This window comes from Chiloscyllium punctatum, chromosome 46 (assembly GCF_047496795.1).
Source record: "Chiloscyllium punctatum isolate Juve2018m chromosome 46, sChiPun1.3, whole genome shotgun sequence".
NCBI classification, from domain to species: domain Eukaryota; kingdom Metazoa; phylum Chordata; class Chondrichthyes; order Orectolobiformes; family Hemiscylliidae; genus Chiloscyllium; species Chiloscyllium punctatum.
Window position 1 is genome coordinate 35013857 of NC_092784.1, and position 14295 is coordinate 35028151.

The window sequence follows — 14295 nt, forward strand, 5'->3', positions numbered from 1 at the left end:
CAGTAATACAAAGGGACATTAAATTATGTGGGGAGGCTACCCAGTAATATAAAGGAAGATTAAATCTGCGGGGCCCTAGACAGTAATATAATGGGAGATTAAATCTGTGAATAAGCTAGGTAGTAATAAAATGGGAGACTAAATCTGAGGGTACGCTAGCCAGTAATATTAAAGGCGATCAAATCTGAGGGTAAAATAGCCAGTAATATAAAGGGAGATTACGTCTGAGGGTAAGGTAGCCAGTAATATAAAGTGAGTTTCATTCTGAGGATAAACTTGCCAGTAATATAGCGGAATATTAAATCGAAAGGTAAACTAGCCGGTAATATAAATGGAGATTAAATCTGAGGGCAAGGTAGCCTGTGATATAAACGGAGAATAAATCAAAGGATAAACTAGCCAGTAATACAACGCAAGATTAACTCTGAGGGTATAATAACTAGTAATATAAAGGGATTTTAAATCTGAGGGAAAGTTAGCGAGTATTATAAAGGAAGATTACATGTGAGGGTAAAGTAGCCAGTAATATAAAAGGAGATTAAATCTGAGGGTAAACTAGCCAGTAAGGGCCTGTTTCCACACTGTAGGGAATCTAATCTAATCTAATCTAATCCAATCTAATCTAATCTAATCTAATCTCATATAAAAGGAGATTAAATCTGAGGGTAATCTAGCCAGTAATATATAGGGGAGATTAAATCTGAGGGTAAAATAGCCAGTAATATAAAGAGAAATTAAATCTATGGTTAAAGAAGCAAGTAATTTAAAGGGATTTTAAATCTGAGGGTAAGATCGTGAGTATTATAAAGAAAGATTAAATCTGAGGGTAAAGTAGCCAGTAATATCAAGGAAGATTAAATCTGAGAGTAACCTAGCCAGTTAATATAAAGAGAGATTACATCTGAGGTTAAAGTAACCAGTAATATAAAGGAAAATTAAATCTGAGGGTAAACTAGCCAGTAATATAATGACTTTAAATCTGATGGTAAGCAAGCCAGTAATATAACTGAAGATTCAACCTGAGGGTTAGCTAGTCAGTAATATATATGGAGATTAAATCTGAGGGGAGACTGGCCAGTATCATGAAGGAAGATTAAATCTGAGGGCAAGCTAGCCAGTAATATAAAGGGAAATTACATCTGAGGGGAAGCTGGCCAGTATCATAAAGGGATTTTAAATCTGCAGGTAAAATAGTGAGTATTATACAGGAAGATTAAATCTACGGGGAAGCTAGCCAGTAATATAAAGGGAGATACATCTGAGGGATAAGCAGCCAGTAATATAAAGAGTAAACTAGGCAGTAAAAGGAGATTAAATCTGACTGCATTCTACCGAGTAACATAAAGAGGGATTAAACCTGAGGGTAAAACGTCCAGGAATATAAAGAGAGATTAAATCTGAAGGTAAGCTTCCCAGTAAGATAAAGGGAGATTAATTCTGCGGGGAAGCTAGCTAGTAATATAATGGCAGATTAAATATGAGGGGAAGCTAGCCAGTAATGTAGTGGAAGATACACTGGCCAGTAATATACAGGGTGATTAATCTGAGTGTAAGATAGCTAGTAATATAATGGAAGATTAATTCTGAGGGTAAAGTAATCAGCAATATAAAGGATAATTAAATCTGAGGGTAAGCTTGTCAGTCATTTAAAGGCATTAGATCTGACGTTAAGCAAGACAGCATTATTACAGAAGATTAAAGCTGAAGGTAAGATAGACAATAATATAAAGGGAGATTAAATCTGAGGGTAAAATAGTCAGTAATACAACTGGATTCTGGATTAGTGGTGCTGGAAGAGCGCAGCAGTTCAGGCAGCATCCAAGGAGCTTCAAAATCGACTATTCGGGCAAAAGCCCTTCATCAGGAATAAAGGCAGTGAGCCTGAAGCGTGGAGAGATAAGGTAGAGGAGGGTGGGGGTGGGGAGAAAGTAGCACAGAGTACAATGGGTGAGTGGGGGAGGAGATGAAGGTGATAGGTCAAGGGAGGAGAGGGTGGAGTGAATAGGTGGAAAAGGAGATAGGCAGGTAGGACAAGTCCGGACAAGTCATGGGGACAGTTACTGAGCTGAAAGTTTGAAACTAGGGTGAGGTGGGGGAAGGGGAAATGAGGAAACTGTTGAAGTCCACATTGATGCCCTGGGGTTGAAGTGTTCCAAGGCAGAAGATGAGGCGTTCTTCCTCCAGGCATCTGGTGGTGAGGGAGCAGCGGTGAAGGAGACCCAGAACCTCCATGTCCTCGGCAGAGTGGGAGGGGGAGTTGAAATGTTGGGCCACGGGGCGGTGTGGTTGATTGGTGCGGGTGTCCCGGAGATGTTCCCTAAAGCGCTCTGCTAGGAGGCACCCAGTCTCCCCAATGTAGAGGAGACTGCATCAGGAGCAACGGATACAATAAATGATATTAGTGGATATGCAAGTAAAACTTTGATGGATGTGGAAGGCTCCTTTAGGGCCTTGGATAGAGGTGAGGGAGGAGATATGGGCGCAGGTTTTACAGTTCCTGCGATGGCAGGGGAAAGTGCCAGGATGGGAGGGTGGGTCATAGGGGGTGTGGACCTGACCAGGTAGTCACGGAGGGAATGGTCTTTGTGGAAGGCGGAAAGGGGTGGGGAGGGAAGTATATCCCTGGTGGTGGGGTCTTTTTGGAGGTGGCGGAAATGTCGGCTGATGATTTGGTTTATATGAAGGTTGGTAGGGTGGAAGGTGAGCACCAGGGGCGTTCTGTCCTTGTTATGGTTGGAGGGGTGGGTTCTGAGGGCAGAGGTGCGGGATGTGGACGAGATGCGTTGGAGGGCATCTTTAACCATGTGGGAAGGGAAATTGCAGTCTCTAAAGAAGGAGGCCATCTGGTGTGTTCTGTGGTGGAACTGGTCCTCCTGGGAGCAGATACGGTGGAGGCGGAGGAATTGGGAATACGAGATGACATTTTTGCAAGAGGTAGGGTGGGAAGAGGTGTAATCCAGGTAGCTGTGGGAGTCGGTGGGTTTGTAAAAAATGTCAGTGTCAAGTCGGTCGTCATTAATGGAGATGGAGAGATCCAGGAAGGGGAGGGAGGTGTCAGAGATGGTCCAGGTAAATTTAAAGGTCAGGGTGGAATGTGTTGGTGAAGTTGATGAATTGCTCAACCTCCCTGCGGGAGCACGAGGTGGCGCCAATGCAGTCATCAATGTAGCGGAGGAAGAGGTGGGGAGTGGTGCTGGTGTAATTACGGAAGATCAACTGTTCTACATAGCCAACAAAGAGACAGGCATAGCTGGGGCCCATACGTGTGCCCATGGCTACCGCTTTGGTCTGGAGGAAGTGGGACGATTCAAAGGAGAAATTGTTAAGGGTGAGGACCAGTTCGGCCAAAGGAATGAGAGTGTCAGTGGAAGGGTACTGTTGGGGATGTCTGGAGAGGAAAAAACGGAGGGCTTGGAGGCCCTGGTCATGGCGGATGGAGGTGTAGAGGGATTGGATATCCATGGTGAAGATGAGGCGTTGGGGGCCGGGGAAACAGAAGTCTTGAAGGAGGTGGAGGGCATGGGTGGTTTCTTGAACGTACGTGGGGAGTTCCTAGACTGGGGGGGATAGGACAGTGTCGAGGTAGGTAGAGATGAGTTCAGTGGGGCAGGAGCATGCTGAGACAATGGGTTGGCCAGGGTGGTCAGGCTTGTGGATCTTGGGAAGGAGGTAGAACCAGGCAGTGCGGGGTTCCTTGACTATGAGGTTGGAAGCTGTGGGTGGGAGATCAACTGGAGACTACATCTGAGGGTAAACTAGCCTGTGTTATGAAAGGAGATAAAATCTGAGGGTAAGCTAGCCAGTAATATACAGGGTGATTAAATCTGAGTATAAGATAGCATGTAATGTAATGGGAGATTTAATCTGAGGGTAATCACCCCAGTAATATAAAGGGAGACTAAATCTGAGGGTAAGCAAGCCAGTAATATAAAGGGAGATTAAAGCTGAGGGGAAGCTAGTCTAGTAATGTAAAGGAAAATTAAATCTGAGGGTATGCTAAATGCTAACCAGCAATATAATGGGAGATTAAATCTGTTGTTAAGATAGGTAATAATACAACGGGAGACTAGAAATTAAAAGTGAGCAATGGGGTAGAAAATGGCTGCAACCACACTTGGAGAGGGTAGGGTAAGTGTTTTGACATCAGAGGTGGGAGGGTTGTACAGTCATAGAGTCATCGAGTCATACAGCACAGAAACAGACCCTTTAGTCCAACCAGTCCATGCCGAATATAATCCCAAACTAAACTAATCCCACCTAAATCTGAGGGTAAACTAGCCAGTAACATAAAGGGAGATGAAATCTGAGGGTAACGTTCCCAGTAATATAAAAGGATTTTAAATCTGAGGGTAAAACAGCGAGTATTATAAAGGAAGATTACATCTGAGGGTAAAGTAGCCAGTAATATAAAAGAAGATTAAATCTGAGGGTAAGGTTGCCAGTAATATAATGCCAGATTAGCTCTGAGGGTAAAATAGACAGTAATATAAACGGAGCTTAAATCTGAGGGTAAGCAAGCCACTAGTATAAAGGGATATTAAATCTGAGGGGAGGCTACCCAGTGATATAAAGGAAGATTAAATCTGTGGTTAAAATATGTAGGAATACAACGGAAGACTAAATCTGAGGGTAAAATAGCCAGTAATACAACAGGAGATTAAATCTGAGGGTAAAACCTCCAGGAATATAAAGGGAGATTAAACTTGAGGGTAAGCTTCCCTGTAATAAAAAGAGAGATTAATTCTGCGGGGAAGCTAGCCAGTAATGTACAAGCAGATTAAATCTGAGGGGCGGTTACTCAGTAAAGAAACAGAAAATAAGATGGCCAGCAATATACAGTGTGATTAAATCTGAGTATAAGATAGCTAGTAATTTAATGGGAGATTAAATCTGAGGATAAACCACTCTGTAATATAAAGGAAGATTAAATCTGAGGGTAAATTAGCCAGTAATGTAAAGGGAGGCTAAATTTGAGAGTAAACTAGCCAGTAATATAAAGAGACATTACAGCTGAGGTTAAAGTAACCAGCAATACAAAGGAAAGTTAAATCTGAGGGTAAACCAGCAGGTAATATAATGGGAGATTAAATCTTTGGTTAAACTAGTCAGTAATATAAAGGAAGAATAAATATGAGGGTAAACTTGCCAGTATTATGAAGAAGATTAAATCTGAAGGTAAGCTAGCTAGTAATATAAAGGGATTTTAAATCTGAGGGGAAACTAGCGAGTATTATAAAGGGAGATTAAATCTGAGGGTAAAGTAGCCAGTAATATGAGGGGATTTTATGTCTGAGGGTACGCTATCCAGGTATGTTAAGGGAGATTAAATCTAAGGGTAAGATAGGCAATCAAATAAAGGAATTAATGGAGGATTCAGGGCAACCCCCCATGATGGAGGATGGGAAAAATTTCTGGCTGTAACAGCTGCTCCTTTTTTGAAGTATTTTAGCTGCTGGAGGTGATTTCCTCGAATTCCAGGAGCAGCAATTACTGTTTCATATGCTGTTGCATTGTTTTGGAACTTTGGAAATAATAAAAGTCAAAACAACAGCAATTTTAAAAGGGAGAAGAACAGATAAAGGAAGCACATGGTAAGGACAGTGCAGGAGAGAGAGAGAGAGAGAACCTGCACAGTTACCGCCTTTGCTGTTTGGAATTCATGTATCGCTGGACATCGGAATGCGTTTGGGAAAATTAACAAACAGCGAAATTCACAACTAATCTTGGAGGAACTGTTGGGTGAAGTTCACAGAACAGAATCAGATAAGTTAATTGTTGTTTTAAGTGTGACCAATAGTAAGGCTGCAGTAGTGAGTAGAGTGGGTTCTTTCTTGATTATATGCTTTTGGAAATATGTGTCTTGATTAAACTTAAAATATGTCATAACTATTAATTTAATCTGGGGTAATATATTGTAGAGGAATAAGACGGTGGTATTTTCTGAGTCTGTAGATTGTGAAGGAGCAAAAATGGCCTTTAGTACAGTGATCTACCATAAATGCTATTGGATGCAAATCTTATTAGATCGAATGGATTGCTTGGAGAGACAGTTAGAAGTAATGAGGAATTTGCAACAGCAACAGTATGTGATGGATGGCAGTTATAGGAAGGGGGGAAAGTCTCAGATACAGTCACATAGATGGGTTAACTCCAGGACGGGTAAAAGAGGTAGGCACCAATGCAGGAGTCTTTTGTGGATATACCCATTTCAAACAGGTATGCTGATTTGGAAAATGTAGGGGGTGATGGATTCTCAGGGGAATGTAGCACGAACAACCAGGTTTCTGGTATTGAGACTGGGTCTAATGCAATGAGGGGTACGTCGGCTTCCAAGAGATCAACTGTGTGAGGGGATTCTGTAGTCCGAGGTACAGACATATGTTTCTATGGCCAGCAGCGGCAAAGCAGAATGGTGTGTTGTTTCCCTGGTGCCAGGATCAAGGATGTCTCAGAGAGGGTGCAGAATGTTCTCACAGGGGAGAGGGGCCAGCAGGAGGTCATTGTCTACATTGGAACCAACGACATAGGAAGGGAAAAGGTTGAGATTCTGAAGGGTGATTACAGAGAGGCAAAAATGTAAAAACGAGGTCCTCGAGAATAGTAATATCTGGATTACTCCCAGTGCTACGAGCTAGTGAGGGCAGGAATACGAGGACAGAGCAGATGAATGCATGGCTGAGGAGCTGGTGTATGGGAGAAGGATTCACATTTTTGGATCATTGGAATCTCTTTTGGGGTAGAAGTGACCTGTATAAGAAAGATGGAATGCATCTAAATTGGAAGGGGACTAATGTACTGGCAGGGAAATTTGCTAGAGCTGCTCGGGAGGATTTAAACTAGTAAGGTGGGGGGGGGGGGGGGGGGGGGGGGGGTGGGGGGTGGGGGGTGGGGGTGGGACCCAAGGAGATAGTGAGGAAAGAGATCAATCTGAGACGGGTACAGCTGAGAACAGAAGTGAGTCAGACAGTCAGGGCAGGCAGGGATAAGGTAGGAATAATAAATTAAACTGCATTTATTTCAATGCAAGGTGCCGAACAGGGAAGGCAGATGAACTCAGGGCATGGTTAGGAACATGGGACTGGGATATCATCGCAATTATGGAAACATGGCTCAGGGATGGGCAGGACTGGCAGCTTAATGTTCCAGGATACAAATGCTACAGGAAGGTTAGAAAGGGAGGGAAGAGAGGAGGGGGAGTGGCATGTTTGATAAGGGATAGCATTACAGCTGTGCTGAGGGAGGATATTCCCGGAAATACATCCAGGGAAGTTATTTGGGTGGAACTGAGAAATAAGAAAGGGATGATCACCTTATTGGGATTGTATTATAGACCCCCCCCAATAGTCAGAGGGAAATTGAGAAACAAACTTGTAAGGAGATCTCAGCAATCTGTAAGAATAATAGGGTGGTTATTGTAGGGGATTTTAACTTTCCAAACAGAGACTCAGATTGTCATAGTGTTAAGGGTTTAGATGGAGAGGAATTTGTTAAGTGCATACAAGACAATTTTCTGATTCAGTATGTGGATGTACCTACTAGACAAGGTGCAAAACTTGACCTACTCTTGGGAAACAAGGCAGGGCAGGTGACTGAGGTGTCAGTGGGGGAGCATTTTGGGGCCAGTGACCATAATTCTATTTGATTTAAAATAGTGATGGAAAAGGATAGACCAGATCTAAAAGTTGAAGTTCTAAATTGGAGAAAGGCCAATTTTGACAGTGTTAGGCAAGAACTTTTGAAAGCTGATTGGGGGCAGATGTTTGCAGGTAAAGGGACGGCTGGAAAATGGGAAGCTCTGATCTCCAGCATCTGTAGTCCTCACTTTCTCCTATCTATTTCCCTACAGTCTATATCTTCCATATCCTTTTCCACAGTAAATACTGATGCAAAATATTCATTTAGTATCTTCCCCATTTTCTGTGCCTTGCTAATCTTTGAGGGGCCCTATTCTCTCTCTACTTACCCTTTGTCCTTAATGTATTTGTAAAAACCCTTTGGATTCTCCTTAATTCTATTTGCCAAAGCAATCTCATGTCCCCTTTTTGCCCTCCTAATTTCCCTCTTAAGTATACCAGTGGTGATTGGAGGGGCGGGGTTCCAGGGCGGAGGAGCGAGAAGTGGAGGAGATGCGGTGGAGAGCATCGTCAACCATGTCTGAGGGGAAATCGTGGTTTTTGAAGAAGGAGGTCATCTCGGTTGTTTCGTATTGGAACTGGTCCTCCTGGGAGCAGATGCGGCGGAGGCGAAGGAATTGGGAAAATGGGATGGCGTTTTTACAGGGGGCAGGGTGGGAGGAGGTGGAGTCTAGGTAGCTGTGGGAGTTGGTCGGTTTATAGTAAATGTCCTTGTTGAGTCGGTCACCCGAGATAGAAATGGAAAGGTCTAGGAAGGGGAGGGAGGAGTCTGAGACGGTCCAGGTAAATTTGAGGTCGGGGTGGAAGGTGTTAGTAAAGTGGATGAACTGTTCTACTTCCTTGTGGAAGCACGAGGTAGCACCGATACAGTCATCGATGTAGCGGAGGAAAAGGTGGGGGATGGTGCCAGTGTAGCTGCGGAAGATGGACTGTTCCACATATCCAACGAAGAGGCAGGCATAGTAAGGCATTCGACAAGGTTCCCCATGGGAGACTGGTTAGCAAGGTTAGATCTCATGGAATACAGGGAGAACTAGCCATTTGGATACAGAACTGGCTCAAAGGTAGGAGACAGAGGGTGGTGGTGGAGGGTTGTTTTTCACACTGGAGGCCTGTGACCAGTGGAGTGCCACAAGGATCAGTGCTGGGTCCTCTACTTTTTGTCATTTACATAAATGATTTGGATGCGAGCATAAGAGGTACAGTTAGTAAGTTTGCAGATGACACCAAAATTGGAGGTGTAGTGGACAGCGAAGAGGGTTACCTCAGATTACAACGGGATCTGGACCAGATGGGCCAATGGGCTGAGAAGTGGCAGATGGAGTTTAATTCAGATAAATGCGAGGTGCTGCATTTTGGGAACGCTGAATGGCCTGGACAGAGTAGATGTTGGGGAGATGTTTCCTTTGGTAGAAAAGACTAAAACTCAGGGGCATATCCTGAGAGTAAAGGGAAAACCTTTTAGAATGAAGATAAGGAGGAACTTCACCCAGAGAGTGGTGAATCTATGGAATTCACTGCCACAGAAGGCTGTGGAGGCCAGGTCACTGAGTATACTGAAGACAGAGATAGATAGTTTCTTGAGTATCAAGGGGATCAAAGGTTACAGGGAGAAAGTGGGAGAACGGAATTGAGAAACTTATCAGCCATGATTGAATGGCAGAGCAGACTCGATGGGCTGAATGGCCTAATTTCTGCTCCGATGTCTGGTAGTCTTATTGTCTTAATTGCTCACATTTGATCATATCCCTCTAAATCCTTCCTATCCATGGACCTATCTAAATGTTTGTTAAATGTTGTTACTGTACCTGCCTCAACCACTTTCTCTGGTAGCCCAGTCCATACACACAACTCACTGTGTGAAGACATTGCCCCTCAGCTCCTCCTTAAATCTTTCTGCCTCACTTTAAATCTATGCACTCTAGTTTTCAATTCCCTATTCCTGGAAAAAATGACTATAAACATCGATCCTACCTGTGCCCCTCCTGATGTTATACACTTCAATAAGGTCATCCTTCATTCTTCTACAGTCCAAGGAATAAACATCTATCCTGGCCAACCTCTCCCGATAGCTCAGGCCTATGAGCTCCTTGCAACATCCTTGGAAATCTTCAAAGTGGACCACCACCACTGGATGTTTACCCTCCCATTCCAAGTTTCTCTGCAGCCCAGATGAGATATCCCGAACCCAAGCACCAGGCAGACAACTGGAAGTAGCTGAGTGGTCAGCATGGACCAGTTTGGGCCGAAGGGACTGTTTCTAGTTGTATTACTCTATGACTCTATGAGGAAGAATTTCTTCCATCAGAGAGTTGTGAACCTGTGGAATTCTCTCCCACAGGAAGTTGAATACATACTGCTGTAGGATCATCTCCTGAAAGCAATCGATAATTGCCTGTCACTCACTGCCCCTTACATTATTACAATTCCTACTCAATGTAAAACATAGCAACTTTTCACTTTGTTAAAGTGCTCGGAGAACCGAGATAGGCTGCAACCTCCATTTTGTTTGCTATGGTGAGTTTATTGGGGAGAGCCCAGTGAGATTTCCCTTCTATCTTGCCAAATGTGTCTTATTAACTATCGACCTTTTACTTTAAGGTGTCCCTCACATCCAATGTTAGTGTTACCTTATCACACGCCACCCCAGCCACCCAGCAGCTATGTCGCAGAAGATGAGCACCCCTTTGGGCCTGGGCTATTGTTAAAAGCTCTCTGTGTACCTCAATAAGCAGTGTCAGTCTGGAACTGCCCTACCCAGTACCTGGTATTTGCCCTGGCCATGGTGGACAGGTGGTAATAGGTGCCCCACTTTGTGAGCAGGGACCTGAAGGTCCTAACAGACAGAGGACTTCCCCCCTCCCCTCGGATCTGCAATGGAGGCCATGACTCCAGAACCAGGAATAAAGCCAGAAATGACACACTAACCCCAGCAGACCCAGACACATAAACAGCAAAATGGGACAGAACACCAGCACTTCACCAGAGGCTCACTGCTGATCTTACCGAGAATGTTGGTGGAACGTCTGAGAACGAACTTACCAGCTCAGCGAGCAAACCTACAACCTCATCCACAACCTGAGCTACAAGCCTTCTCGAATGGAAGTTATATGAGCTTAGTATCGCTGGCTGGGAGGGTAAAGCACACAAAGGCAAGGCAAGGGAATGCAAGGCAGTGATGCTGGTCGTATCCAGGCCGGCTCAGACTGAGTGAGCACTAAGACAGTGAGTGAAAAGTCTGGATGTGCAGCCTGGCCCAGTGAACCCTGAATATGCAGCATCTTTGTTGTAACATTACACTGAGATCTTCCAGTATAGCTGGAGATGCACAAATGTCCTGTCTTAGAGGTTAGCACATATCGGATACCAATGTCCATTTGAAGTCGGCTATACTTGGCTGGTGCCCATGAAGATGTTCGTGCCTGTTGTCCAATTTGGAGATTCTCCAGATCAGTGGTGAACAGAATGAACCAGGTACCCGCTCTGCTTTCCTTGTTGAGATTTCTCAATATCCAATTGGTTTGGCTCATTTGGTAAGACAGGAAGTGGAATAATAATGAGGCATGTTTGGCTGTCAACACGGCATACTCCCCTTTACTGGGCAACTCCTCACTGCCTAGCGCGAAAGTACTCCATATGCCAGATCATTCCTTCGTGGGACAGCTTCTCCAAATGAATACCAACTCCCTGCCTCCTATCCTGTGTCAGTCATCAAAAGCATGAAAGATGGTGTGAGATGGTCTGAATATTGAGAGAGGCTTCACCAGACGCCTTTTCCAATTCTGCCAGCCATTTTACTGTGGCCTACATCAGTCAGGTTCTGCCAATAGGCTCCATGGTCTCCCTTTCTACATTACAGGGAGAGGTGGGGGAGTGAGGAGAATGTAGAGAGAATAAGGACAAAGGGTAGGAGAGAGGGAGGAGGTATTAATTTGTACAAGGTCTCCAGCCAGGGAATAGTCTGCTGCATGAATTGGTTCTGGACACTGTTTCTTTTAAGAGGGAACTTTAACCAAGTCAGTACAGGGCTATGGAGGAACAGCGGAGCAGTGGCCTTCTTCCATTGCTTTAGGGTTTTTATTGAGCCTAGACTCTCTCTGACTCTATAATCTCCTCTAGATCTCAGCCCTCTAAGGTATCTGTACTTCTCCAATTCTGACTTCAAGGCCATCCTCAATCTCAATCTCTTCACCGTCAGTTACACTGCCTTCATCTGTCAAAGCCTCAACCTGGAGAATTTCCTTCCTAGTTCTCCACGTCCCCACTGTCTTTGAGACATTGCATCAAACTCAGGCCAAGTGATTTCTTATACATCCCAACAGCTCCTGATATGACTCAGTGTCACCTTTTCAGCTCCTGTAATGTGTCTTGGATATTACTCCTCTTGCTCATCTGCAATCCTTTCCTTCCTCTGAAAATGGTTTCACATTTCTTTGCTTTGATTTCCATTTGGCCCAGGAATATTTATTTTCACGGTACGTTTGGAGCATCCTCACATTTCTCCTTCAGTGTTTTCCCTTCTCGGAGGAACATCTCAGCACTTCCAGGAGATCAGATCGAGGCAAGATGTTCCAATCCCCAGCATTCTGCTCAGCCTCGCCAACTCCACGATGGATGCTGCCATTATACACACTGGAAGCATGAAGACTGAATATCACTTAATTGGATAAAGATTGCAGAACAAAGGGATTTACAAGTCCTTGTACATGAATCACATAAAGCTAGAATCAAAGTTCTCAGGTAGTAGGGAAGGCAAATGGACTGTCAGTCTTTATTTAGAGTCATAGAGTCATAGAGATGTACAGCTTGGAAACAGACTCTTCGGTCCAACCCGTCCATGCCGACCAGACATCCCAACCCAATCCACTTCCACCTGCCAAACCTGGCCCATATCCCTCCAAACCCTTCCTATTCATATACCCATCCAAATGCCTCTTAAATGTTGCAATTGTACCAGCCTCTACCACTTCCTCTGGCAGCTCATTCCATATATGTACCACCCTCTGTGTGAAAAAGTTGCCCCTTAGGTCTCTTTTATATCTCTCCCCTCTCACCCTAAACTTATGCCCTCTAGTTCTGGACTCCCCAACTCCAGGGAAAAGACTTTGCCTATTTATCCTATCCATGCCCCTCATCATTTTGTAAAACCTCTATGAGGTCACCCCTCAGCCTCCGATGCTCCAGGGAAAACAGCCCAGCCTGTTCACCCTCTCCCTGTAGCTCAGATCCTCCAACTCTGGCAACATCCTTGTAAATCTTTTCTGAACCCTTTCAAGTTTCACAATATTTTTCCGATAGGAAGAAGACCAGAATTGCATGCAATATTCCAACAGTGGCCTAACCAATGTCCTGTACAGCCGCAACATGACCTCCCAACTCCTGTACTCAGTACTCTGACCAATAAAGGAAAGCATACCAAAGCATCTTCACTATCCTATCTACCTGCGACTCCACTTTCAAGGAGCTATGAACCTGCACTCCAAGGTCTCTTTGTTCAGCAACACTCCCAAGAACCTTACCATTAAGTGTATAGGTCCTGCTAAGATTTGCTTTCCCAAAATGCAGCACCTCGTATTTATCTGAATTAAACTCCATCTGCCACTTCTCAGCCCATTGGCCCACCTGGTCCAGATCCTGTTGTAATCTGAGGTAACCTTCTTCACTGTCCACTACACCTCCAATTTTGATGTCATCTGCAAACTTACTAACTGTATCTCTTATGCTCACATCCAAATCATTTATGTAAATGGCAAAAAGTAGAGGGCCCAGCACCGATCCTTGTGACACTCCACTGGTCACAGGCCTCCAGTCTGAAAAACAACCCTCCCCCACCACCCTCTGTCTAAGCAGGGGCTAGTCACACCACAGCTGGAAAACTGTGAACAGTTTTGGCCCCTTACCTGTATAAAAATATACTGGCATAGGGGGCGGTCCAGAAAATGTTCATCTTGGAAACAGAGAGTCCATTTTATGAGATTGAGTATGTTGGGCCTGTACTCATTTGATTACAGAAGAATAACAGGCGATCTTATTTTAACACATGAGCTTCTTAGTGGACTTGACAGGATAGATGTGGAAGGGTTGGTGATTTTCCCCTTGTGGAGAATCTAGGACCAGAGGTACATTATGTTAGAATGAAGGAATACTCATTTAAGAACAAGATGGAGGGTTATGACTTGTGGACAGCTGTTGAAGCTGGGTTGTTAACTACATTCAAGGCTGAGAAACACAGCTTTTTAATCAGGGAAATCAAGAGTTATGGGGAAATGCAGGAAAGTGGAGTTGAGGGTTATCAGATTCATGATGATTGAATGACAGAGCAGACTCGGTGAACTGAATGATCTCCTTCTGTTCCTCCATCGTGTGGTCCTACAACATCTCTGGAGTAGGACCTGATGAAGAAGAAAACGTAATCCCCACACGGGCACATGCTGCTATCAGTGATTCCTTCTACCTTCTCAATATCAGGTGAAAGCAACTAGAGTTCAGTCAGACAAGCTGCAGAATCAGGAAATACTGCAATAGAATGAGCATGTCACTGTGGTGCTCCCATCACTGATACAGACATCACCTCCTCCAAATGTCAGCCCTATTCCCTCTCTGACTGGTGAGTGATCCTCATGCTGCCTGACCTGCTGCGCTTTTCCAGCAACACATTTTC

General features: G+C 44.4%; 1 protein-coding gene across 2 annotated transcripts in view; it reads right to left on the reverse strand.

The window, feature by feature from the left end:
- LOC140467902 (uncharacterized) overlaps positions 1–14295 on the reverse strand; it is a 111148-nt gene that overhangs the window by 60822 nt on the left and 36031 nt on the right. The gene's annotated exons all lie outside the window — the stretch shown is intronic.